The sequence below is a fragment of the Marmota monax genome, unplaced genomic scaffold, assembly GCF_021218885.2.
Source record: "Marmota monax isolate L192 unplaced genomic scaffold, Marmota_monax_Labrador192_F-V1.1 WCK01_AAM20220418_F8-fsc00269, whole genome shotgun sequence".
NCBI classification, from domain to species: Eukaryota; Metazoa; Chordata; class Mammalia; order Rodentia; family Sciuridae; genus Marmota; species Marmota monax.
Window position 1 is genome coordinate 1,438,070 of NW_026694072.1, and position 24,891 is coordinate 1,462,960.

The 24,891-nt window shown below is 57.5% G+C and overlaps 1 protein-coding gene across 3 annotated transcripts in view; it reads left to right on the plus strand.

Annotated features, from left to right (window-relative positions):
• Window positions 1-437: 437 nt before the first annotated feature.
• The window catches only part of Cmklr1 (chemerin chemokine-like receptor 1), a 37,755-nt gene continuing 13,301 nt past the window's right edge, over window positions 438-24,891 (plus strand). The window contains exon 1 of one of the 3 annotated variants that reach the window (XM_046464320.2): window positions 438-754. The gene's annotated coding sequence lies outside the window, so the exon portion shown is untranslated. Of the gene's footprint in view, window positions 755-6,640; window positions 7,342-23,860; window positions 24,051-24,891 lie in introns of those variants that run through there. The other 2 variants (XM_046464321.2, XM_058585558.1) reach the window with 2 other exon arrangements.

A 24,891-nucleotide genomic window follows, 5' to 3' on the forward strand; every position in this document is an offset into this window, starting at 1 on the left:
GGAGCCCAGGGCCTGGCCTTGCCAGATGTGGCCCCCGGCTCATATACTCAAGCTCAGGACACCCAGGGGCGACTTGGGGGCGGGGCGTGGGCGGAGCTTGGGTGGCAGGTCCCAGGAGGAACCGGCGACTTCCAAAGTTCCTCCAGAGTTGGCTTCTCCCAGCGCTCCCTTTCCGGGGTCCCCAGATTGTGCCGGCCACCAAGAGGGGCAGGAGCCGTTCCCAGGTGGGGGGACAGCACGCACCAAGGCCCAAGCCCTGAGTGGGGACAGAAGCAGCCGAGCAGCGGGTCCCTGGCAGGGAGCAGCCCGGGGCCGCATCTGCTCCCGGTTTGCGCCCAGACGGTGGGCGGGGCTCCCAGCTGCGCCAGGGGCGGGTCGCCCGGGTCCTCGCTGCCACCCACGGCTCCCGCGGGCAGGGGCGGCCTCCGCGGCCCCCACTCGCGCAGCTGGCGACCCGCCCTCCCCTCGCAGCCCGCTTCCTGCCCCTCCTCCCTCTCCTCCCTCCAGCTGTTTCTCTGGCTGAGTCCCGGTCCCTGTCCCTGTCCCATTCAGGGCAGCAGCCCTGGTGAGCAGGCAGCTCCGGACGGAGCGCGGACTCCCGGGAAGCCTCGTGGGGGCTGCTGCGCTCTGGGGGACTCCACGGGGGTCGCCAAGGGACCGAGAGCCACTACCCGAGGAGCCCTGTGACCAGGAGGAGGAAGCCAGGGACACAAGTGTCCTGGAAGTCCCCGGGAAGACGGAGCCCCGAGAGAAGGTACCAGGCTGGCTTTTCGACGTCTTCCAGAGGGACAGGGGAGGGGACCGCGGAGACAGCAGTTCCGATCTTCTGGTAACTTAGTGTTTGTCTACAGGCAAAGAGTTTTGAGGTCATTTTCAGATTTCAAAAGTAACGCCTGCTGTTTACCAACCGACCAACCGACGACAGCAGGGACACGGCGTCCTATAGGGATGGGGACCCCCATGCACGTGTGGCCGCACAGAATCTCCCACCATCTGGGTGGGAAGCCTGCTGGGTCCTTAGCCACCGACCCTGAACTGCCTTGCAGATCATTTCTATTTTTGCCAACATACATTTTGAGGGCTGCGTGGGAAGGGGCCCAGGAAGTCACTGAGCGCTCTGCGGTAGATTTGTCATTATTTTGAAGATGCCACGCTTTCCCCAGTGGGTCATCTTTTGTGTTTGTCTTAGGGACCCCTTTCCAGGGGTGCAACTGCGTCCTAGTGGGTGGCGCCAGCTCACAGTCTCTATGGCGTTGTATCTGGGTGCAGGGTTCTCACATCTCAGTTACCCACCCCTTGGACCTGAGGACCTAAGACTCTTATCCAGATGCTTCTATGTGCATTTCTTATTAATGTTGATGGTTCGCTCTTCTTTGATTATCCTGTTCAATTCTGTTCCTATTCTCCACCCCTGGGAACATTGTTTCTTTTTATTGATATTTAGGAGTTCTTTGCATATGAAGGATAAGATCCCCGTGCCAGTGTGTTCTGTTGAAAATATTCCACAGCCCCCCTGGGCCTCATCCTTGTGCATTTTAAATGGGAGGAGCCACGAAAAACGAGCTTTGGGCCAAATTACAAATAGACAACACATTGCAACGATCTATTAGCTGCTTTTGGATGGAAGTTGGTTTGCTGGGAACTTTTTGGTTCGCCGAGGCCAGGTCACAGGTCTGAGGTCACATGGTGAGGAAGCTGCCAAGGAGAGCCTGGCCTTCTTTTCTGTTAAGGAAAGCCCAACTTCCCCTTCTGCACACCTGCCTCCTTCTCAAGAGCAACCTTTTCTGTAGCTCTTGCTCTCTGGAAGGACAGACTCCTCTGGATGGCTTCATGCTGAGCTGCATCTGCTGCAGGAAGGGGGTGGCTTGGCATTTTCTTAAGAAGGAAGGTTTAACTTGAACTTTTGGGGCTCAGGTGGAAAGTCCAGTTGTCTTGTCTGTTGTCCTGGTAGCCTGGGAGCTCCTGGAGACCTTGAGTATCACTTTCTTTCTCTGTGTCCTCAGTCCCTTGTGCAAGAACTAACTTAACCCATGATAGGTTCATGGAAGAGCATTGATTGAATAAGGAGTAACCAGGTCTCAGTTTCACCATCTGAAAAATGGGGTTGGACTAAAGTGTTTACTCACTGACATGTCTGTTTGCAAGCCACTTTATTAAGATGACCCTCTTGAGTCTGCACCATGGCTTTATAATAAAGGTAGCAGGAACACACCTGTTTTACAGAGCAGAAGACCAAGGTCCAGAGGGGGGTTCTGAGGCTCTGTCTCCACAAGACACCATCAGGCACTGTGCTACAGGGGTCAGTTTGAACTGGTTGGCCACCTGACAAGTGAGTGACAGAAGCAAGTTATCCTTTACCTTGGTGCCTCAGTTCCCTCATCTATAAAATGGGGCTATGAATAGTAGCTACCTTGTAGGATAATTATAAAGATTCAATGGGACCATACATGGACAGCACCCCGCAGCGGCTTGTCATGCAGTAAGGTACGTAGTATTAACAAATCTGTGCTGTTTTAGCTCACTCGGTTTGTGGTACTTATTGTTATAGCAGCCAACAAGAAACTAATACGCTTGTTGCCTGAACTCTTACTTCATTTAACACCAGGATGTCATAGATTCTGAATCCTGTTCAAACAAATCCAGGTATTCATTATTCTTCTTGCCATCATTTTTATACTACCATGCTGTTTAGACCTGTAACATTCATCTGAGCCAAACAGAAATGAAGCTGGGTGCAGTGGTGCATGCCTGGAATCCCAGAGGCTCAGGAGGCTGAGGCAGGAGAACCATGAGTTCAAAGCCAGATTCAGCAACTTAGTGAGGCCCTAAGCAAGAGCAAGACCCTGTCCCTAAATGAATAAATAAATAAAAGGCTCTGTTCTTCGATGCACTTGAGCTCAATATCCTGGTACCAAAAATAAATAAATAAATAAATAAATAATAAAAAAGAAAAAATATATATACATTTTTTACAATAGATTATTAACCTCTTTAAAATAGATGATTAGTTCATAGATTCTTGCTGACATGCAGGAAAACCAAAAGCCTATTTTGTTCTCTTTGAGCTTCTCTGTGCCTGTGCAGCCATTGCTGCCTCTGCAAGGCTATGAACTAGACTCAGAGCATCTTGCCCTGTGATCTCCAGACCACCTGGATAAGAATCATTGATGGTGTTTCTCAGAGTTTAGAGTTTGAAATCAGAATCTCAGAAGGTGAGGCACTGGTGTCTGCATTTGGACCAACTCCTGGGGAGATGGGAGCACCCTAAAACTTGAGAACCAGAGTACTTGAATATCTTTTTTTTTGTCATTTTTCCAGGTTCCTGGATTCTTTGCTGGGCATGGGGGTTTCTTTTTCCCTTTCTAAGCAAATACCCTTGTGTTTCTGTGAAGTCAAATGTTCTGTGTCAGCAATTGAGGCCGGGAGGCTTGGTGGAGAAGAAGTGAAACTTTGTCTTATGGCACCACAGAGAGTTGGATCATGTTAGCAAGCCCCCAGCGAGGGGAACTTTGAAATTATTTTAAGCTGCAGAAGCCTTTTCTCAAATGAAATTTGGCTGGGAGGTGCAACTTGAAAACAGATAAAAAAAGGGGTATAGTTTACTCTGGAACAAAAATGGAGCACGTCAGGCTGCAGCTCACTAGACCCGCCTCTCATTTCTGAAGGACCTCCAAGAATCACTTAACTCTCTGGGGTGGGCTGAAAACTGGAAATCTACTTCCTTTACTTGATCTAAAGATCAAGCTTCTAGACCTTTATTAGACTTGCTGTGTGAACTAAGGCAAGGTATTCCCTGCATCTGGTCATAATCATTTAATCTATAAATAGGGAGGTTGTATTAGTTAAGGTGGTCTGCAGTAACAAATAGGCCCAAACACATAAATGGCATTAGCAAGACATGCTTATTATAAGGCAGGTGTTTCTTGTTTTACTCTTTCTTTTTGTTTTCTTCACCCCTCCTACCCCACCCCACCTTTTGAGACAGGTTTTTTTCTATGTTGCCTCAAACTCCTGGGCTCCCCCTTGATCCTCCTGCCTTGCCGCCTGAGCAGTGGGGACTGCAGGTGCATAACACTGTGCCTGGCTTAGGGCAGGTGCTTCTGAATGGAGGGTGTTCCTCTTCCTCACGGTAATTCAGTGACCCATCTTGTGGCCCCCTCACCTCCTTGGACTGGCAGATGAGAGAGTGGCAATGGCATGTTCACGTCCTAACACCTGGGCTGGGGTAGCAGACACCCTTTTGCTCCTGGGAGAGCTAGGCTTGTGGCCAATCGAGTTGCAAAGGAGGCAATTCTCAGGCCCCTAATCATGAATTTCTCTAGAACGTGTACAATGGCTATTTTCTCTCCCTACTAGGGGGAACAAAAAAACATCAAACCAAGGATGACAATTTTAATGAGTGCTTTACATTTATGGAGTTGAAAGTTTTTATAGCCATCATTTGTTTCACTGACCTTGCGTGGAAAGGATTCAGGATCATCATTGCCTCTTTATAGATGAGGAAAACAAGGCTCAGAGAGGTAAAGGGACTTTGTCAAAGTCACACAGCTCTTAAATAAAAGAACTGGGATTCGAACTCAGAAAATCTTACTCCACCGGAACATTCACGTGCATAGACGTGTGTGTGCATGTGGTCAGGGTAGAGATTTTCCAGGCTGGACTTCCCCAGGGCTGGGCACAAGGGCAGCCAAAGCTCAAGATTATTGTAGGGTTCCCAGAACAGGCCGAAGTTCTTGATTGGGAGGCAGCTGGGTGGTTGTCCTGGCCTGGGGAAGCCCAGTGTGACAGTATTACAGCCACTGGCCACGAGAAACAAGAAAGGGCGGTGTGGGAGGGCAGGTTGGGGTCCTGGGTGAGGCTGGGGCTCGGCTGGGCTGGGTCTACTGTGGGTGTCTGGGAGTGTTTCCTGTGTGGACAGCCCACAGCAGGACGAGGACTTTAGTGACATAGGAAACTCGGTGACTCAGCCCTGCTTCCTGACCCTTGGCCCCTGAAGGAGAAGCTTGCAACACAGACTTTTCCTCATTCACTCAACAAACACTCACTAACGCCTACTGTGCGTTGGGCCCCTGCAGGGCCAACCCCATGAAGAAAGGTGGGGTTCGTGCCCTTGTGGACCTTGAGCAGTCCCAGGGGGGAGTTATGTTTGTTCCCATTTTAGAAATGAGGGAAGTGAGGCTCTGATTAGGGGAGTGACAGTCCCAGGTCTCTTGGTGGGATGAAGATCTGCGTTCTTGTTTCCCACTCCAGGGCTCTTTCTAGATCCACGGCGGAGAGGGAGGCACTGGGCCCGGCCTGGGATGCAGAGAAAGGGCCTGGTGGTTGGCAGCTACTCTGTGCTGTTTCTGGGCTCAGGTTTGAGGCAGTGTCAGGAAATCAGTTGATTCATTTGTCTTTGGTGTCTCAGCATTTGTTTTTGGAGTAATGGACATGAGCATTCTTGAGAAAGAGTAGAATTTCTTGCAGTGCTGGACGGAACCAAGGGGCAGTCATTTTACCTGGTCCCAGAACTGTCATAGACTCTGGGGCCCACTCTAGAATGCAGCCCCCTGACTTCCTGACAGCCTCGGCTTCCTCCTCCAGGTTGTGGAGGGATGGAGTGATCTAACGCTCACAGAGCCCTGGGCGCACCGGCGGCTCCAAGAAAGCATTTCATTATCATCCTTCTCAGGAAAGTGAGAAAGTTGTCTTTGCCAGTCTGGGTTGGGGGCATCTGGTGCTTTGCAACTTTGGGTCCCCAGGCTGGAGCAGGTCCTTGGGGCCCTAGGGGGGGCACCGTGGACCTGGCTTTCCTGAGCCTCACACATACTCTGGCATTGAAGGAAGCCCCAGAAGTTGAGTCAGCAGGCGCCAGCTGCCATTCAGGCAGAGGGGGAGGGGTGGAATCAGTTCTGCTTTCTCAGGACCTGACTTGGGTTCTGTGATCCTGTCCTGAGGCACGTGACCTCCTGCTGAGGGCAGCACTTGTGCAAGGAGGTGGAGAGCGAGGCTCAAGAAACAACTAGCACAACTGATTCTCCACCTTGGAAATCAGGGATGAGAGACAGGGAGCTGATGGGAGGGGGTGAGCATGGGGGAGGGCAGGCCCTGCACCGGGCACACCTGGGCACACCTGGGCACACCTGGGCACCGGCCCTGCATGTGCATGCTCCGTGAATGCAGACATCTTTGCTGGGCTTGGGGAGGGGGTGCCTTCTTCTGCCTGTCCGTCAGGGGTACCTCCTACTGTGATCTGCACCCATGTGCCTTATGGACTTGGGCTTTGAGAGCTGAGCTGGCCATTCTCTCGCTCGGTTCCACAGAGCACTGACCATCAGAATGGACACGGGTGTGAACACCCAGAGAGGCGGGGCCGGCCTCCTGTATGGTGGTCAGGCCTGACCTTGGCCCCAGCCTTGGGGTCCATCATTGAGATGCTTTACCCGCTGAGCTCCCGGCGGCACGGGGTGTGCTCTTGGCTGTGAAACGCTACTAAGTGCTTCCCAGGGGGGTCGATAAGGAGAAGGACCGAGCCAGACTCCAGCACCTGGCGGCTGCTCGGGCGGGGCTCTGGGTGACCACATGAGCCCCGGGCCATTCAGGCTTCCAGGGCGGGCGCTGTGCCGGGCGTGGGGATTTCTGCACACGAGGACCCTCTCTTCGGCTTCTGCCCCATGTCAGGAGCCGAGCTGCCTGGGGACTCCTGGTGGAGCATGTGTGGCCACCTAGTGGCAGGTACCAGCTGCCCGCCAGGCTGTGCTCAACCCAGAGACTTCTTGGGCTCTGAGTTAGCTGTGTCCCCTCAGCTGCAAGAGCCGTTGTGACCTCAGCGTGGCTCAGTTCGCCCCATTTCCGCCCCTTTCCAAACATCTGTTTCTGCTTCTGGTCCTGCTCCTGATGGCCCCACTGTCCCTCCCAGTCCCCTGTTTAAACGCCTCAGGAGGGAGCACCTTCCCGGTGCAGATGGTGCTGCGGCCCCCCCACAGGTCCCTGACCGGGTTCGCTTTGCTCTCTGACGGTGGATTGGATCCCTCTCAATCTGGAACCTTCCTTTCCAGCAGGTCCCCGAAGAATCTTGAATGGACGTTGAAGTGGACGGTGTTGACCTGGACAGGATCTGGTCCAGGGTGCAGGTCTCCCTCTGCCCCACCCTCCCCGTCTCTCTGGTGGGAACTGCCGTCACCTCTCTACCTGGGTGCTCAGGGCTCTGCCAAATCTGCAGCCACCTGACCTCTTGAGTCCCAGGCTTGGGACTAGCTGGGTATCGCTTCTGCCACTTCTGTCCATCCTGGAAAGTGACCAGTCCAGTCTAGAATCAGGGGAGGAGAAGCAGAGTCCCCCTCTTCATGCTAGGAAGGACAGGTATGTTTTGGGAGATGTCACAGTCTGTCCTTAAAGATAATATACCCACTGGGGGTGACAATGACCTTCTGAGATAAGTGTGGCCACGCCTGAGCTAGTGCACACTCCCGTTTCTCAGCTGAGCCTCAGAAAGGGAGCGTGAGACCATGTAGAGAAGAGAGCCTCCATTCACACCATTCATTTATTGAGCACCTACTATATGCCAGGAGCGTGGGATACCAGGAGGAATGAACCCTGTCCCCGAGAGCCCCCAGTTAAGTAGGAGATGGCGTGTAGGCAGACGGAGGGGGTCCTGTCTGCTCAGAAGATTGGCTTGCAGGTCAGGGAGTGGGGGGACGGTGCTCACGGGTCCTGACCGCCCCTGACCATTCCACTCACCATCCATTCAGTAGGGAACACACACACACAGGGCCATTGTGACCCAGGGCTGATTGTTGTCTGCACTAACTGAGGCTCCTTCAGCTTGCCAAGGGCTACAGGGACAGACGGGAGGAGATTTTGGGGATCGGAGCTGGGTTAAGGGGGTGCCTGGAAGAAAGTTGGTCGGAAATAAAAGAGATTTCAGGGCGAGAGAGCAGCAAGCAGGGAGACGTGGGGGCACCACAGTGTGGGGTGTCCTGTGGGCGGGGCGGGAGGCAGGGGCTGGCAGGAGGGAGCGGGGACTCCGCAGGGTCTGGGAGCTCCCAGCGGCTTCGGGGAGGGCTGGTGCTCTTGGTTTTCCTGGAGGGCACCCTGACCCTCCCAGACTCAGTGCTGAACTCCAACATGGGGGCCATGGAAGATTCCAGACGACCCCAAGCTAATTGAGTTTGCAGTTGCGAGTCAACAGAGGGCGTGTGGCTCTGTGGCTTCGTCTCCCGGGTTGTCTGGCCCCCGGGGCCAGCTTGAGGGGGACAGTGGTTTTCATGTCTGGGATGGTGGGTCCTTTGTCCTGCCGCTCTAAGGACTTGCTGACGGACGTGGGCCCCAAGGCTGGGAGGGCACTTGGCCTTTGCTTTGGGCTTCACGGGAGCTGGGTCAGGATGGCCTCTCTGGTGGGCCCCGGGGGATCTGTGGAGTCTGGACTGGCAGGAGGAGGCTGGCCTCCAGCCTCGGTACCCAGGTCAAGCCTTGCTGACATTAGAGGCTCCGGCGGCCTCCAGGCCGTGGGGGGTTGGGGGCAGCGATGTAGGGACAGGTCCTCAGGGAGCCGGGTCGTTTCCAGTCTGTTCTAGAACAACCTGGCTCACCAGGGCCTCTTCGGCTGCCCGGGTTAGGGTCATGAAGAATCCAGGGCTCCTCTGCAGGGGGACGGCCGACGCAGCAGCCCTGGGCTGGCTGACCCCTGGCCCCCGTTCCCGCCCTCTCTGGGCTGACCTTGGGAAAGCTGCCCCACGGCCAAGGAGCCACCAGGAAAGGACCTTCCTCCCAGGGACGTCGTGGGGCTCAGGGGAGGGCCTGCTGAGCCGGAGTTGGGGTTCCCAAATAGAACACGGCCTCCTTGGGAGGGGCTGGCCTGACCGGGCCCCCAGGACTCTTGAGCCACCGCAGGTGAAGAAGGGCCAGCTGTGGACAATGCCCGTGTCCTCGATTTGTCCCAAGTGCCTCCCCTCCTCTTCCTGCCTTGGCCAAAGACCATGACAGGGATGAGGGAGACGATGAGTCACCAGCCTTGCATTTCCTGGGGCCCCCGGGGCCTGTCTGGCCTAAAGGGGCCTCTCCTTGACTGTCCCCTCTCCTCCCGTGACACACCAAGGGTGTGAAGGAAATCAGAAGCAGGACTCTGTGGTCTGATGGGCAGGCGGGGCCCTGCGCCTCCTCCTGTCCCCAGGGCTGGCCCTCCTCTATGCTCCCCGGTCACTCCACACTCCGGCCCTGCCCCAGCTCTGGCAGGTCACATGTCCCAGGTGCCTGGGAGGCCAGAGGTGCCTGGGGCTCTGCTTGCCAGAGCCCTTGTGTTGCTTCATCTTCCTGAAGGGACAGGTAGATGCCACCAGCTGTGTCCAGGTGGGGCTCCTGCCCAGCGCCACTTCCTGCTGCCAAGGTTGTCCCTGGGCCATCACCCTCGGGCCGATGGCCACAGACTGTTTATGAAAGGGACGCTACCCTCCCCCATGGAAGCGTGTGAAGGAGGGGACAGCCCTGAGGGACGGGCAGGGAAATGAGGGCCAGAGGGGACGCCCTTCATGCTCCAACCTGTGACATCTTTATCAGTCAGATAATGACTTGAGCTTTTTTCCTGTTTGGTGGGACTCCTGGGGATTTGCAGTTGGACAAACCTGGGTTCGAATCCCAAATGCCCGCATTTCCGGCTGGGTGATCTTGGATCTGCGAAGGTGTCTCTGAGCCTCAGTTTCCTCGCTTATAAATTCAAAGTGGTGGCAGAATCTGCGTGAGCTATGAAGTGAGGGCTGAATGAAACCATCCACACCAAAAAAAAAAAAAAAAAAAATGGTAAGCCAGGCATGGGGCACACACCTGTCATCCCAGTGCCTTGGGAGGCTGAGGCAGGAGGATCACAAGTTCAAAGCCAGCCTCAGCAATAGTGAGGCCCTGAGCAACTCAGTGAGACCCTGTCTCTAAATAAAATATGAAAAAGGGCTGGGGAACGTGGCTCAGAGGTTAAGCGCCCCTGGCTTCAATCCCTGGTACCCAAAGAATAAAAAATTAGAAATCAATGCCACCGCAGTGGGCCCGCACCTAGCAGCTCCGTCAACCAGGGAGCCTGCCCAAGAACCCGGGGCTTAAAACAATGTGGCCCCAGGCGGGGTCCCCAGGATGAGGCCTCCAGATGAGGAGCCTGGGTCCCTGTCACTCTAGGCTGACGCTCAGGGTCAGCCATCCCTCTCTTCCTTGTGGGGATTCCTTGATGTCCTAGTGAGACGGCCTCGTTTTCCTCACCTGTAAATTGGAGGTGAGACTGAAATGCCTTCCCGTCACAGGGGAGGGTGGGGGGCTGCAGGGGTGACTTTTTCTTTCTCTTGGTGGGGAAGTGGGGATTGCCACAGCCAGGTGTTTAAAGAAAAGAAGTTGGAACTGGGGGCCGGGAATTGGGCTAATAACAGCTGGGATACTGGCCATTTGCCATGCGCCTGCTTGGCTCAACACAGGGACGCTTTACCAGCCCCTTTTATGTTTCATTTAGAGACAGGGTCTTGCTTAGTTGCTTAGGGCCTCATTAAGTTGCTGAGGCTGGCCTCAAACTTGTGATCCTCCTGCCTCAGCCTCTCGAGTCGCTGGGATTTCAGGCATGTGCCCCTGTGCTGGCTTGCCTCTGTCTTTTGAGGGGCGTGTTCCCAGAAACCAGGGCTGTATTCTGCGTCCTCCTGAGTAATCAGGACAGGGTGGTGGTAATGTAGAAGGAGCCCTGGCCCAAGGCAGACCCTTGAGACATGTTCTGGAACCATCCAGAAGGCGTGTCTCTCCCCTCGGGCGCCAGGTAGAAATCCTGGGTCATCTCCAGACCCTTGAGTTCCTGAGGGGGCTCTGGGGGTCCTGGGGGGTCTCCCGGCCACGGCATGGAGAGCATGGCCCGGTGCTGGTCAGCAGGGGTGGCCTGGCCTGTCCTGTCCCTGTGCTCCCGCCCCGTGACCCCTCTGTCCCTCCTGGCCCTTCCTCCTCCTTTTCCTCTTCTCTCTTTATTGAGTACGGGCTGCAGCTTCCCAGAGGCTGAGCCCAGCAGTTGGGCCAAACCCTGCCTGTCCCCAGCGGAAGGGTCCTGGAGGTGTCCTGTGACAGCTGGGCGCTGGGATGGGCTCGGCCTCAGCTCTGGAAGGGGACCTGCATCGTGCCCCTGCAGCCCCCGGTCCGCACCTGTCACATCAAGGCTACTGGGTGACACTTGCTCATTGAGGGACTGGACAAAGGGGCCCCTCCAGCAGAGGGACGCCCCCTCCCACTGCAGGGAGCAGGAGCTGGGGCATCCGCAGGAGCCCTGTTTACCTCAGGGAAACCGAAAGGAGAGCTAAGATGATGCTGAGATCCCGCGCTTTGTTTTTAAAACATACAATTATTTCGAGGACATAAACTTGGTTTGTTTTATTGAAAAGCCTGGGAATCTTTTGCATCCAGCACCTAAACGCCCTGTGCATCTGAGCTAAAATACTGTGGCCCTTTGGTCAGTTCCAGGAAAGGTGCCTTCTCTGTCCCCTGGCCTCCTGTCTGGGTGGCTCATTTGAAGAAAACTTGGGGTGGGGAATTCATGGACTACCAGGTCTGAGGGAGGGGTTCACAGATGATGGGGTCTTCTTTTCTTTGTCTCTGCATGGTGTGTTCAAGGAAAGGCACAGAGAGATGGAGGAACTTGCCCAAGGTCACACAGCTGATGAGCAGCTGAGCCAGAGTTTGACCCCCAGGGACTTTAACCATAATCCTCCGGGAAGTTGCTGTTTGACTAAGTCCATCTGTCCCGTTGGGTCTGCAGCTGGGCAGCTAGGACAGATTTCCTGCACACCAAGATGGCCTTCCTCCCAGAACCCGGTGAGCCTCCTGGGGGAAAAGAATGAGTAAAAGAGGATTCTAAGAAGCCCTGTGGTGGGCTCTGATCTGGGTCCCTTGTGTGGTTTTAGGCGAGTGAGGGCAAAACTATCAAGTTTTGGGCACCCCCGTGTCCCCCGATTTGGACTCGCTTGCCTAGTTCTGCTCCCAAGGGGGGAGGGGCTCTGAGTCCGTTTTCTGTTACTAATAATACCACCCCACCGTCTGGGTAAGTTGTAAAGAAAAGCGGTTTGTCTTGGCTCATAGTTGGGTCCAAGGTCAGGGGGCCGCATCTGTTTGCTTTCTTGCTGGCAGAGTCCCCAGGCGGGGCAGGCATCACATGGCAAGGGACAGGGAGGGTGCGACGCTCACCTCCAGGCGTTGACACTCCCGAGACAACCCGCTAACTCGCTGCCCTGCCCGGTGACTGCGCGGATGGATCCCTGCGAGGGCAGAACCCCAACTTCCTTCAGACACCCCATCTTCCCAGCTCCTCGTGAGGAAGAAACTTCAACTTGAGTTGAGGAAGAAAAGCCCCATTTCCAAACCCCGGCAGGGAGGGAGGGAGGGAGCCAACCGGAGATGTGGCCTCAGGTGGAGGCTGGCCTCAGCCTGGCCCCTGGGAGCCCTGGAACCGGAGGGATTGTGCCCCAGGTTAGTCAGGGACAGGCAGCTCCTGCTTGGCAGAGGGCGGTTCTCAGCAAAGAGGACTGTGATGACATGCTTGCTTCTAATGTCCCCTGGGGCTGGCGGATGGGCAGCTCTGCTGGGGCTTTTGGCTTCTGGACTGTTTCTGTGGATGCGATTGCATGGGAGCTTCGGGTCCAGCTTCCACTCCCTTACAGAATGCATGAAGGAGCAGGGTGTGGGCGGAGCTAGAGGGTGTGGGTGGAGTAGAGGGGTGGAGCTAGAAGATGTGGGTGTAACTAGATGATGTGGGTGGAGCCAGAAAGGTGGAGCTAGAGGGTGTGGGTGGAGCTAGAGGGTGTGGGTGGAGCTAGAGGGGTAGAACTAGATGATGTGGGTGGAGCTAGAGGGTGTAGGTAGAGCTAGAGGGTGTGGGTGGAGTAGAGGGGTGGAGCTAGAAGATGTGGGTGTAACTAGATGATGTGGGTGGAGCCAGAAAGGTGGAGCTAGAGGGTGTGGGTGGAGCTAGAGGGGTAGAACTAGATGATGTGGGTGGAGCTAGAGGGTGTAGGTAGAGCTAGAGGGTGTGGGTGGAGCTAGAGGGGTGGAATTAGAATGTGTGGGTGGAGCTAGAAGAAGTGGGTGGATCTAGAGAGGTGGAGCTAAAAGAAGTGGGTGGAGCTAGAGGGTGTGGGTGGAGCTAAAGGGTGTGACAGAGCTAGAGGATGTGGGTGTTGCCAACAGGTCACTTGCACATCTCCTGGGCACAGGGGAGGCCGGGGTGCCTCTTCTTTAGGATTTCGAGAGGTTCTTGGTGAACCTCCACCTCTGCCCCATGAGCTGCCTGGCTTTTCACCATCAGAATGTCCCATCCCAGTTCCGCTCAGGAGAGTCTTTTCCAGCCATATGATGGGGTCCTGCAGAGCTTCTGGGCTCTGCTGTGACCTCAGCCTGACAACCACCTGCCGATCAGGTGTCCCTTCTTTGAAGCGGCCTTCGCGGACTCAGAGCTGGAGTCGATGCCATGCCCATGTGTCCCCCAGTGTCCCCCACGTGTCCCCCAGCATCCTGGGATCCCTCTCTCCTGATCATCCCTCCTCTGCCTTCCCCACCTGGCTCCCGGGGTCATGGGAGCGGATCTGTATTTTTGTGTTCCTGGTTCCTGTGCCGGGACCTGGCAGGTAATAGTGCTCAGTAAGGTTATTAACTATGGATGAGAACCATGTAATCACACATACCTCCAACATACATGTCAGGGAGAAAGCTCCGAGATGGGGGTTTGAAAAACTCAAGCTCCTTCACAACCGTACCACTTGTGCAACTGGATAAGATTCATAATCATACTTAGAATAATCATAAAAATAATAGTAATAATACTAGTTAACTTACCGACGCTTTATCATGGGTCCTGTGCTCCGTTCTCCCAGTTTACCTCCCTCCTTTATTATATCCATGAAGTACGTACTATTACTGCTTTGTTGGTAGATAGGGAAATGGAGACATAGAAATCAAGCAACCCTGAGGTCTCACAGGTATGGTGTCGCAGAACTGGCACTTGAACTTGGGTGGTCTGGCTTCAGAGCCTGCCCCCTTGACTATCTCACATTGAACATGGCTTTGGGTTCAAGTCTTGTCTTCTCTGTTTTTAAGCTGTGTGACCCTGGGCAAGTTGCTTGACGCCTCTGTGCTTCAGTTTCTTCACCTGTGAGATGGAGGGTGGTTGGGAGGAGAAGTGAGGGCTGGGAGGACCCCAAGGATTCACAGGGATGGTTCCCAGGTCTTAGCAAGGCAGCGTTTTCAAGGGGTCCCTGAAGTCAGCACTAGCAGGGGCGTCACAGGTCAGGGCTCTTGGCAGAAGGTGGAAGAGACCGAGAGGAGGGAGACAAAGGCTCCTTTGTCAGCCACTTGGCCCTGCAGGGAGGCTGGCCAGGAGGACCATGAGTACCACGAAGAAGGTGGACGGGATGGGACTCCTGCCCAGGAGTGGGTGGGGACCCTTCCTCCTTCCAGCACATGTTCTTCTAGTGCCCCGGGTGGAAAATTCCCTTGGATCCTTTCCCGAGGGGCCAGGAAGGTTGGGGCCAAGTCTGCGGAAGGGTCGGCTTTCTCCGGTGCCCGGGAACACCATCGCTGTTTCGGTTTAGGACTAAATAAAGGTGGCTGGTGGCTGCTCGGGTCATCTGTCTGCCAAGCCACCCCCAGATCTGGCTCCTCCAGGGCTCGGGCGCCAGCTCTGGGACTGGGGACCACAGTGACCCCTGCCTGCTGGCCTGTCACATGTTCTCTGTCACTTGCTCCGTCCTCTAGCCTGACTGGCCTCCTCTCTGGGAACCTAGAGAGTCCAGCTCCACCCTGGGGTCGAGGAGGGGCCTCGGGTGCACGTCACCCTCCTGTGGCCATCCGCCGTGTGGATGATCCCTGGTCCCACGGCACCCCGGGCATGGCTGTGGTCTCCCTTGGTAAATGTGGACACTGAGGGTCAGGATCGGGAACCGCTCCCACAGCTGGGTGAGAACCACGGTTCTCTGGTTCCCACGAGACCTTGACTGCAGGCGTGGCCCAGCTCAGGGGATCCACAGTGTAGGCCCTGGAGAAGGTTCTGGATGGTTTAATACAGCGTTCAACCAACACAGGGGTGAAGCCCCTTTGGCTCACTGTAAAGGGTGAGGGCACTGGAGATGGAAAAGTTGTGCTCTACATGTGTGATAGGAATTGTAGTGCATTCTGCTGTCATAGAGAACAAATTAAAATAAAATAAAAACACCAGACTCTTCTAAGATGCTCCCGAAAAATGGTGGGGTAAATCGTAACGCTGTGACACATGCACTATTGTTAGTTACAACATTGTAACAGTAAGGGACAGAAAGAAGTTAAGTACCCATCCCCAGGAAACTGGCTAAGTAAAAGCCCAAAATTCCGCTGCCCAGTGGCACTCGCCTGTCATCCCAGAGACTTGGGAGGCTGAGACAGGAGGATCGCAAGTTCAAAGCCAGCCTCAGCAAAAGCAAGGCGCTAAGAACTCAGTGAGACCCTGTCTCTAAATAAAAAAATGAAAAGGGCTGGGGGTATGTTACTCAGGGGGGAAGCACCCCGGCGTTCAATGTCCTGTACCCCTAAACAAATAAGCAGTCCCTCGACCCTTCCTAAAGCCCACCAAAGCCGTTGATGAGCATCCCTTGGCTCCTGTGACCAGCACGTGGGCAGATCTGTCGCTGGGATGACACTAACTCCATCCCAGAGCCAAGGCCCCTCCTGTCTGGATGCTCAGCTCAGAGGTCTCTGGTCTCTGGGGATTTTGGAAATCCTCGCCCGTCCTTCCCACGTTTTTAAAAACATGCAAATACAACAGAAAATGCACCCCTCCTGCATCCAAGATGTTGGGGGCCTCCGTGGTGGGGTGCCTTCCCTGGAGCTCTGCCCTGTCTGCACTGGGGTGGCTCCGTTGGGTCTTCCTGGGAGTCTGGGGAAAAGACTCTTTTAGCTTGGCCTCCTTCCTCTTGTCTACGGGCTCTAGGTTCTCATCTGTAAAGACGAGACAAACCGAGGCCCAGAGAGGCCAAGTCACTTTCCCCATGGTCTACAGCTCACGAGCCTGGACTGGAGAGAGCTGACCCTGGCACATGGGCATCCTGTGTCCCTTCCTGAGCCGAAACCGCAGGGGCCCTGGGAGGCCACGCTTTCCATCTGTGAGCTGAGGCTCTGTGTCTGCATCTGGCAGATGGAGGTGCCCAGAGGAGCCCTCTGAGCAGAGCCTACTGCCTCTCTGACTCCTGGACAGCTCCTGGCACACGACTGCCACCTTAGGTAGCAGGTCTCTGAGCCTCAGTTTCCTCATCTGTCAAATGGGTGTCACAGTCGTACCTACTACTCACAGGAGCGTAATGTCACAGGGCAGGATGTTGGCAGAGGGTCCAGCTTTAGGAAGTGGACAGGGTAACACACAGGGCAGCCCTGCCCCCTTCAGGGACAGAGGAAGGGGCCTCTGGGAGTCAGGAAACCGTGATTTATTGCACACTCCCAGGCACTGAGAGCCACGGGGACATGCCTAGAGAGTATGGCGGGACACGAGGTGCAACGGGGATGGTCCTGCTCGGGACTCTACACCTGGGTCGTGTGTTCTCTTCACCCGGGCACAGACCAGCGGGGGTTGGCCCAGGCCTGTCCCCCACCCCATGAGGAGTGTGACCATGTCAGAGCATTTGCCCCTGAGATATTCTAGAACTTTCTTTAGACTCAGCCAGCAGTGCCTACCTGTGCATGTCAAGGCTGAAATGAAGCGTCCCCCTCCCCTGGCACCCCCAGGCCTGTCCCGTACACAGAGAGGCGTCTTGTTCAGTCATGGTGTGTGCGGCGTCCCCCCGGGGACACCTGGGAACTCTGGGCTGTGAGGGGTCAGCTCCGTGGATGGCTGTGCCCAGGCCCCTGGGGGACGCCCTCCTGCTCCCTGCAGCAGGGGGCGTGCAGTTTTGCAGAGGAGGCTTTTTTGAGCCAGGAGCTGCTGACCTGTGTCGCGCTCTCAGCCTGGGCTGGCGTCCAACACGGGACCCACCCACCCACCGTGAACCCTGGGGACTCTGCTTATCGTCTGCGTGTTTTCCTCCGGGTCCTGGCTCCTCTTCTGTCCCCACCCACGTCCCCCTTCCTCCTTTTACTCTCACTTTTAACTCACGGTCCCTCTGCGAGTGAACGTCCCTCACCGTCCCCTTCTGGACCGAGTCAGTGAACCAACCCTGGGCACAGAGGCTCCGCAGGGGCCCCGGGCGCTGGCCCTGCCTGGGAGGGCAGCTCGGGCCTGGGGAAGCCCGCGGGCGGGGCTTGAGGGCCACGGAGAGGAAGTGCCCGCCGAGGTCACAGTGAGGAAGTGGCCCCAGCCCGGGGCGGGGTGGGCGGTGGCGGGCAGCGTGTCCTGTGTGACCCCAGGGGGGAGCCGGACCAGGCCTGAGGTGAATGTGCAGGTTGTCCAAGTTCAGTTTCCTTAAAAAAATAAAAGGAAGGACTTTCTAATGCCCGAGTCTTTCTAGAAGTTCTGTGGGTGGGGGATTCGAACTGCCCTCAGAAGCACAGGACTTTGGAGGTCCTCGGAGCCACCAGCCTGTCCTAGGGTCCCCTTCGATCCCCTCAAACTGGACAGCGGGTCACTCCACACACCTGCCTGCGTGCTCTCATGATGTCCCCCACGGACCCAGGCTGCAGTTCAGCCACCAAGGGGGACGCGGCCAGCCAGGGGCCAGGCGGGAACTCCGGGCGCTGGGCCCCACTTCCTCTGGCACAGGGTGGTGGCCCGTCCTGGGCTCTCCAACAACAACTCTTCAGGCTCCGGAATTTCCTCTGGTCGCCAACCAGGGTTTGGTGTCACGCAGGGCGGGGGGGCGGGGGAGTGGCTTCCCAGCAGGACCCCTCCCGGGTCAGGGCTGGGCCTCCCTGGGAATAGGTGGCGAGGGGTGACGGCAGGGCGGGTGGAGGCAGGCAGCCTGGGAACAGGGTGGGACCTCCTACCCCAGCCTGGTCGCTGGCAGCGGCACAGGACATTTGTCATGCTCTGCCTGGGCAGGGGCCAGGAATTCCAAGGGGCCAGACCCGCCCGCCCAAGGCCCTGCGCCTGGGCAGGTGGGGACTGGGGTCTCTCAGGGCCCACCAGGTCCCCCCAGTAGCTGGTGAGTGGGGGTCACCGGGGCTCTAGAAGTGGTGTGCAGAAGGTCACAGACTGAGACTAAAGGACAGTCAAGGGCCGGGAAGAGGTGGACCTCAGAGTCGGGGCGCTCGGGTCCTGATCCCACTCTTATCCTTCCTTAGTTGTGGGGTCCTAGGCCAGTTCCCTCGCTTTTCTCCGCCTCAGCTTCTGCACCTCAAAAGTGGGAATGAGAAGATTCACCTGGAAGGTCTACGTAGAGGCCCTGGGGGCAGTTGGGGCCGGGTGATTGACGTCATTACAGCCTCCTGGCTCCTGTCCTCTCGCCCCTGGGCCCTAGGACCCGGCTGGTGCTGAGGGGACAGAGGGCATTTTTGGTGGGGGGTACAGGGAGTTGAACTCAGGGCACTTACCCACCGAGCCACACCCCAGCCCTTTTTGTGTTTTACTGAGACAGGGTCTCACCGAGTTGCTTAGGGTCTCACTAAGTTGCTGAGGCTGGCCTTGAACTTGCGATCCTCCTGCCTCAGCCTCCTGAGCCGCGGGGATGACAGGCGTGTGTCACCGTGGCTGGCTCACTGGGACGTTTTAAACAGCGAGGGGTCGAGCTGGGCTCTGGCTTAGACCACAGGCCTTGGGCTCTCTCAGGGCACCAGACACTGGCCGGCGACCCCACTTGCTTGTCCATCTGTAAACTGGGAATGAGTCCAGCCAGACGCCCAGCGAGGCTCCTTCTTCTTGGTGTCACTTTGCGGCAAGCCTGTCCTGACCCGCGTCGAGTCCACCGTGAGGCTGGGAGCGGGGAGGGCCCTTGTGAAAAGCACACCCCGAGCAGAGGGTCCCGTGACAGGGAGGCCTCCGGGCACTTGGTCACCATGTCCCCGGTGCTGGGCTCCTGAGCACAGGGAATGGGTTGGTTTGGAGGGACTTGGGCTCTGAGGGTCCCCACAGTGACCTCTGGCTGGATTCCCAGGAGGCCATCCTGGCTGGCCGGGGGGAAGGGGCCTGATGCTGCTGCTCATGGCCAGGTCCCCCTCTCTGGGCCGCCTCCCTCCCTCCACAGGGTGGGGCACCCGATTCCTGGACCCTCCAAAGAGCTTCCTGAGCCACCAAGTCCCCTTGCTGTCCCCGTCTCTCCTCCCAGTGCGGCTTCCCCATTGCCCCCTGGTCAGGAGCTGCAGACCAGGCCTGGCCCCCCATGGCCCTCGGGTCCCGTGGGGGAGGGTCTCACACTCTGAGCCCCTCCCCCTCCGCATGTCTCTGCGATCCCCCCGCACCCCAGCCGCACTCCGCAGGCCTCTGTGGGGACATGCACGGTCCCCTCCGCAGGGACCCCTCTTCCTCGGTGGCTCCATCTGGCAAAGGTCTCCCATCCTCCTCGGAGGCTCAGATGTGGCCTCCCCCTCCGAGCTCCTCCTTGTCTCCCTGGCCACCGTCCGCGGCTTTGCCCAGAGCCAGGGACACACACTCAGCAGCCAGAGGAGCCACGCGGGAGGGAGGCACGTGTGACTGATTCACGGACCGTTTCACTTCCACAAAGAGATGCGCTGTCCAGCGAGGCCGCGGCGAGGGCGACCTGTCCTCCCGGACAGAGGGGCCTAGGGCCCGCGGGAAACGGTGGCCGACTGTTCCCTTAGAGCCAGGGGACAACAGGGAGGGCTGGGGACTGGTCACCCACCCTGTCTGCGGTACAGGTCAGGAGGGCCGGTTTGCTGGGTCTGGGTTTGAGGTGACATGGCACAGCCCTGACCATGCTGTCCTTTGGTCCTGCACCCACGTCCCCTGTGGGAGGGCAGGGGTGGGTCACCTCAGCCCCATAGCATCTGGGAAGGAGGTGGCACATAGAGAGTGCCCACTAGCGGCTTTTCCAGGGGCCATCTGAACGCGAGGATGGGTGCGGCTTCTCGTCCCTTTCCAGGAAGGCTGCAGGAGAGGGGACAGGAGGGTCACCGGGTTGGAAGGAGGCGTCCCTGGCCCTGGAGCTCAGCCCCGCGTCCAGCCTGCCTTGTCGGAAGCTGCCCAGCCTCCGGGAGGCCTGAGTCAGCCTGGGGGGGGGGGGCGGCCTCCAGTAGAACCTCTGTCTCCTGACCTCTCCCAGGAGGAGGTGCCGGGCCTCTCTCTGCCTCCGGGGCCCCTGCCGAGCCCACTTCCTGCCCTGGCGGGGCCATGGGCCTTGGGAACAAGGTGGCCTCTGTTGGGCGGCCAGCAAGAGGCCTGAGTGGGGACGCCCTGGGCCAGATGTGATGGGGCCGATGGGACACAAGGAGAGGGCCCGGAAGGGCCTGTGCACTGCCAAGTTCTCCTTGGACCCTGAAACCGTGGATTCCACCGAGGAGCCGCGGAAGTACACGTGACTTCCATCCTGTGACAGAACTTCTCCTTCCTGTAGTGCCAGCACAGTGACCGTGGCCACAGCGAGCCGTGTTTTCTTGTTCCTCATAACTCCTTGAGACGGAGGGTAGAGAGGAGGAGCCTGAGGCCCAGAGAGGTGCAGTAACTTATGCAAGGTCACACAGCCAGGAGGTGCTGGTGCTGGATGCAAAACTAACTCTGAGTGATGGAGCAGGATTCCAGGGCACACCAGGGGAGGACAGGCTGAGGTCCAGCTTGAAGCTCCTGTTCTGCCCACTCACTTACTCTCTGGGTAACTTTGAGGAAAATCCTGAGTTTGTCGGAATCTCAGTCTTCTCATCTGTGAAATGCCTTCATTTGAGTGGCGGAATCACTTGAGACCCGACCCAGGGCTGGCTGTTGGCTAGGGACACCGGCAAGGCTGTTTCCTGCCCCTCCAGGAATGCCAGGTGATCTGCAGGTCCCAGAAGTGGAAACGGGTCTGGAGGGGGGCAGGGGGGCCCGAGGCCACCCAGACAGGGAAGGACCGGATGGCTGCTGGGCTCCTCCTGAGGGACTTTGACACAAAGTGTGAAAATGCTCTATAGAAACTGCTGTGGTCAACAAGGACGCCAACCTTACTCATGGGGTCATGGGGGAGAGGATGGGTTATAAATTAACCTTGACCCTCTGAGGGGTTTTAGAGCTGCAAAGGGTCCCAAAAGATCCCTCCGTGCAAGGAAGGTTTTATTATGACTATTCTATGGGCGGTTCAACTACAACTCAGAGAGGCAAAGCCATTCACCCGGGGTCACACAGCATGGAGCCCAGTCATGCGGTGTATTTATGGTCTCTGCTTCCGCCCACCCAGCACAAAGCTAGGAACAGACACTTGGTCCTTCAACTATGGTATCTTTTAAAGCTGGAAGAGAGTTTCTGAGATCATCAACTGCAACCTCCTTGTTTTGTAGATGAGGCTCCAAGGAGTCAGAGATATTCCTAAGCCCGTGTGCTAGGTAGAGGCTGGGAAGTGTCAAAGAAAGAGCACTAGATTCTTCCCTCTCCATCTGGGTTCCAATTCCACCTCTGTTCCTCATTAGCCACGTGACCTTGGGGAGATCCTCGGCCCTTCAACTCTAGAGCGGCTGTAAGAATGGCCATGATCCCATGGGGCCTGGATGAGGTGGTGTCTCTGCACGTCTGGCACACATAGTAGGTGTTCAACAAAATGGTTCACTCTGGTGGTTACTATTCACAGTGAACCCTGCCGACGGAGGGTGCAGTGTCCACCTGGCCGGGGTCAGGAGTGAGTTCAAGGGGCCTGGGAGGATGTTCTCCTCGTTCACTGGACCAAGTGACAGAGAAGGAGGAAACGGAGGCTGGGGCTCTCTTGTTGGGGATTTTCCTTTCCTGCCACCTCCCAGGTCCCTGAAGGTGCTTCTGCAGGGGTATCGGGTGCAGGTTGGTCATTGGCCCTGAAGGCGGCTGGGCTGGACCTGGGGAGACAGCAACAGCTGCTCAAGGGGCACCCAGGACCCCTCAGGTGCAGCCTCCAAACCTGCAGCACCCTGGGCGGCACAGCCAGTGTGTGCCACCAGCTGGCTCCTGGCTGGGGACAGGCGGGCCTCCCGCAGTGTCCTCAGACCACATCCTGAGCGGCCCACATGAGCACCCCAGGCTGCCGCCTTCCACATGTGCCGAGTACACAGCCCGGGGACTGATGGCGTGAGAGGACCCAGAGTGGACTTCAGGGGATTAGCTGAACACAGCACTGGGCCTCCCAGTCCGCGGGACATAAGCAAGGGAGGAATTGTGTTTACCGTCCACCTCCAGGGGCAGGGGCAGTGTTTATGGGGAGCAGCTTGGGCCGTCTGCCTGGCGACTTTGTACAAGCCCTGGGCCCTTGAGATAATGCCTAATGTTTAGTACTGGACGCATTCTTGGGGACTGGAGTGGCTTTCTGGCCTGGAGAGACGTCTATCCAAATACCGGCTCTGGGGGCCTTTGATGGCTAGGAATGGCTCTGGGGAGATGGCTGACAGGCCCCCGATCGCCAATGCCATAACTGGGCTGAGTTTGGAAGAGGTGTCTGCACTCTACCTCTGAATCTGCTGCCAGCTCAGGGGTCATTTTGGGGCTGGGGTCGGGCCTCAGCTCAGCACTAAGGTAGGCAGGGATTTTAGCCAGCAGGTGATGTGATGTGGTTTGCATTTTAGAAAGATCTGTCCTGTGATAGTCAGCTTCCTGTTACTATAACAAATACCCAACATAAATCAACTTGAAGAGAAGAAAGGTTTCTTTTGGCTCAGCTTTGGTTTCAGTTCACGGACAGTGGGCTCATGACTCCTGGGTCTGTGGAGGAGGAAAGTGATCACCCAGTGGTAGCTTATGGGGTGGCCAGGAGCGGAAAAGCCCTGGTGTCCAGGTCCAGCCATGGCGAGGAGAACTTTCCTCCCTCGGCTGAGGGGCTGGGAGAGGGCATGGCCACCAGGGCCCAGAGGGTGCCTCTGTGGCTAAGCTGTGGGCCCCTTCAGGCACTCTTCTGGCCCAGCGGTGTGCAACAGAGAGAGGCTGGAATTAGAGGTCGGAAGGCAAGGAGGCTCTTGGGGTTGGCATCTGGGTGACCCTGGAGGGCACAGGGCAGGAAAGTGGCGGCTCTCTGGTGAGATCTTTGGCGAGGAAGGAAACGCTCTCACCCCTTGGGGAGGGGTACCCTCGGGGGACAGGCCAGGCAGTGGCGGGATACTTGGGGAGTCTCCTGCATCCTTGTGCTCAGAGCTGCAAGAGGTTTTGGGGTCCCCTGGCCCCTGAGCAGGGGCTCTCCTGGCCTCCGCCCGTCCTCAGGTCCTGAGCTCAAACTCGGCCCTTCCAAGCCCAGGAAAAGTGGGGCGGCCTCTCAGACAGCCCGTGCCTCCCAGCTCCGCCGGTGACTCAGTGCGAGCTCCTGCACGTGGGCGTGAGAGCGTGGAGGACATTTTCTCCCGACATGGAGCTAATTCTGTCCCGGGGCTGGCAGCCAGGGCTGCGGCTGGGACATCTGCTGGTGCTGTGTGGGTTCCAGGTTAGAAATCGCTCAGAGCCTGGAGATCCAGGGAGTGCGACCACGGCCATCTGGGGGAGCCGGGGGGCCCCTGCCCTCTGCCCTGGAGGGTGGGAGATGGGCGAGGGGACCCACCAGGGAACAACGCAGCAGGCAGACATCCCGACCCACAGCTGTCTGGTGGGTGGGATGCAGGTACAGTTAGTTCTAGGCTCTGGGGCCCACCGTGCAGACGATGGACAATGTCTCCCTTCTCTGTGGCCTAGGGAGGGTCACCACCCTCTTGGGAGCCTCAGTTTCCTCAGCTACAAAATAGGACATCCTCAGAGGGGCGTCCTGGCTCCCCATAGCCTTTTGGAGGCCAAGAGAATCAGGGGAGGGGCGTCTGGGCCGCCCAGCTAGACAGTCAGGGAGGGCCGTGGGGAAGGGGGAGAGGGGGACAGGAGCCAGGCCAAACAAGACCATCTGCAGAGAGAAGAGGGGTTCCAGCCTCCTGATGGGCTCCCACGCCCACGGGCCCTGATCAGGCCTGGTGTGTAGCCTGGGACCTGTCGCTGGGCTGGGGGAGGCGACTGTGGAGGGAGAACCTGCAGGTGGTGCCACAGCTGGGACGGGCCAGGCCCGCAGGTGAGTGGGTGGCAGGTGAGGGCCGGGGGCTCTCAGCCAGGAGGGCTGCGGGGATGGCAGAGGGGGAGGGGGAGGGCGGGAGGAGGAGGCTGAGACACCAACGGGCACAGGATTAGAGAGAGGGGACCGAGAGGTCAAAAGAGAAGTGGGTGGAGGAAGGGGGCCAGGGGGACCATAAGGCAGAAATGGAAGTCAAACTTTGCTGCCTAGATGTCCCTTGGCCCCACGGTCCCCTGAGCCCAGGGGGACACAGGTCAGCCCGGCTCGCGGGAAGCTGGTTCACGCTCACCAGGCGGCTGTGAGGGGTGACCCAGGGTTAGGGTTAGGGTCCATCCAAGTGACCTTGTGGCACTAGGGCAAAGATGAGCCGAGGCCACGTTCCCTCTGTGGTCTGCGGTGTCCCAGCGTCCCCACCGGCCAGGGGGCCCTCCTGTGCCTGCAGGAGGCTGGATGGTCCCACCGCCTCAGAAGGGCCTCTGTGGTGCCCGGTCGGGCCATCACCCCTAGGGCCACAGACTGGAGGGAAATCCAGAGGCGCCTGGAGCCGCGTCCTGCCTGCGCTGTGCGACGCAGACCCCGAGTCCTGGCGGGTTGGTCCTGCTCTCGGAGGCTCCAAAGGGGCTGAGGCCAAGGAGGAGGGAGTCTGGCCAGTCCCCGGGCTCATGCCACCTTGAGCTTCTTCGGGTCCTGTGCTACCTGGGGCTGAGGTTCATCCCCATAAGTCTTGGGCGGGCGGCTGGAGGGCGGTGACAGCCACACGCAGCTTGTTCAGTGAGAAGGGAGTGGACACCATCCGTCTGGGCTTCTGTTCTCAGTGTCGGGGAACCGGTGGTGACCTTGA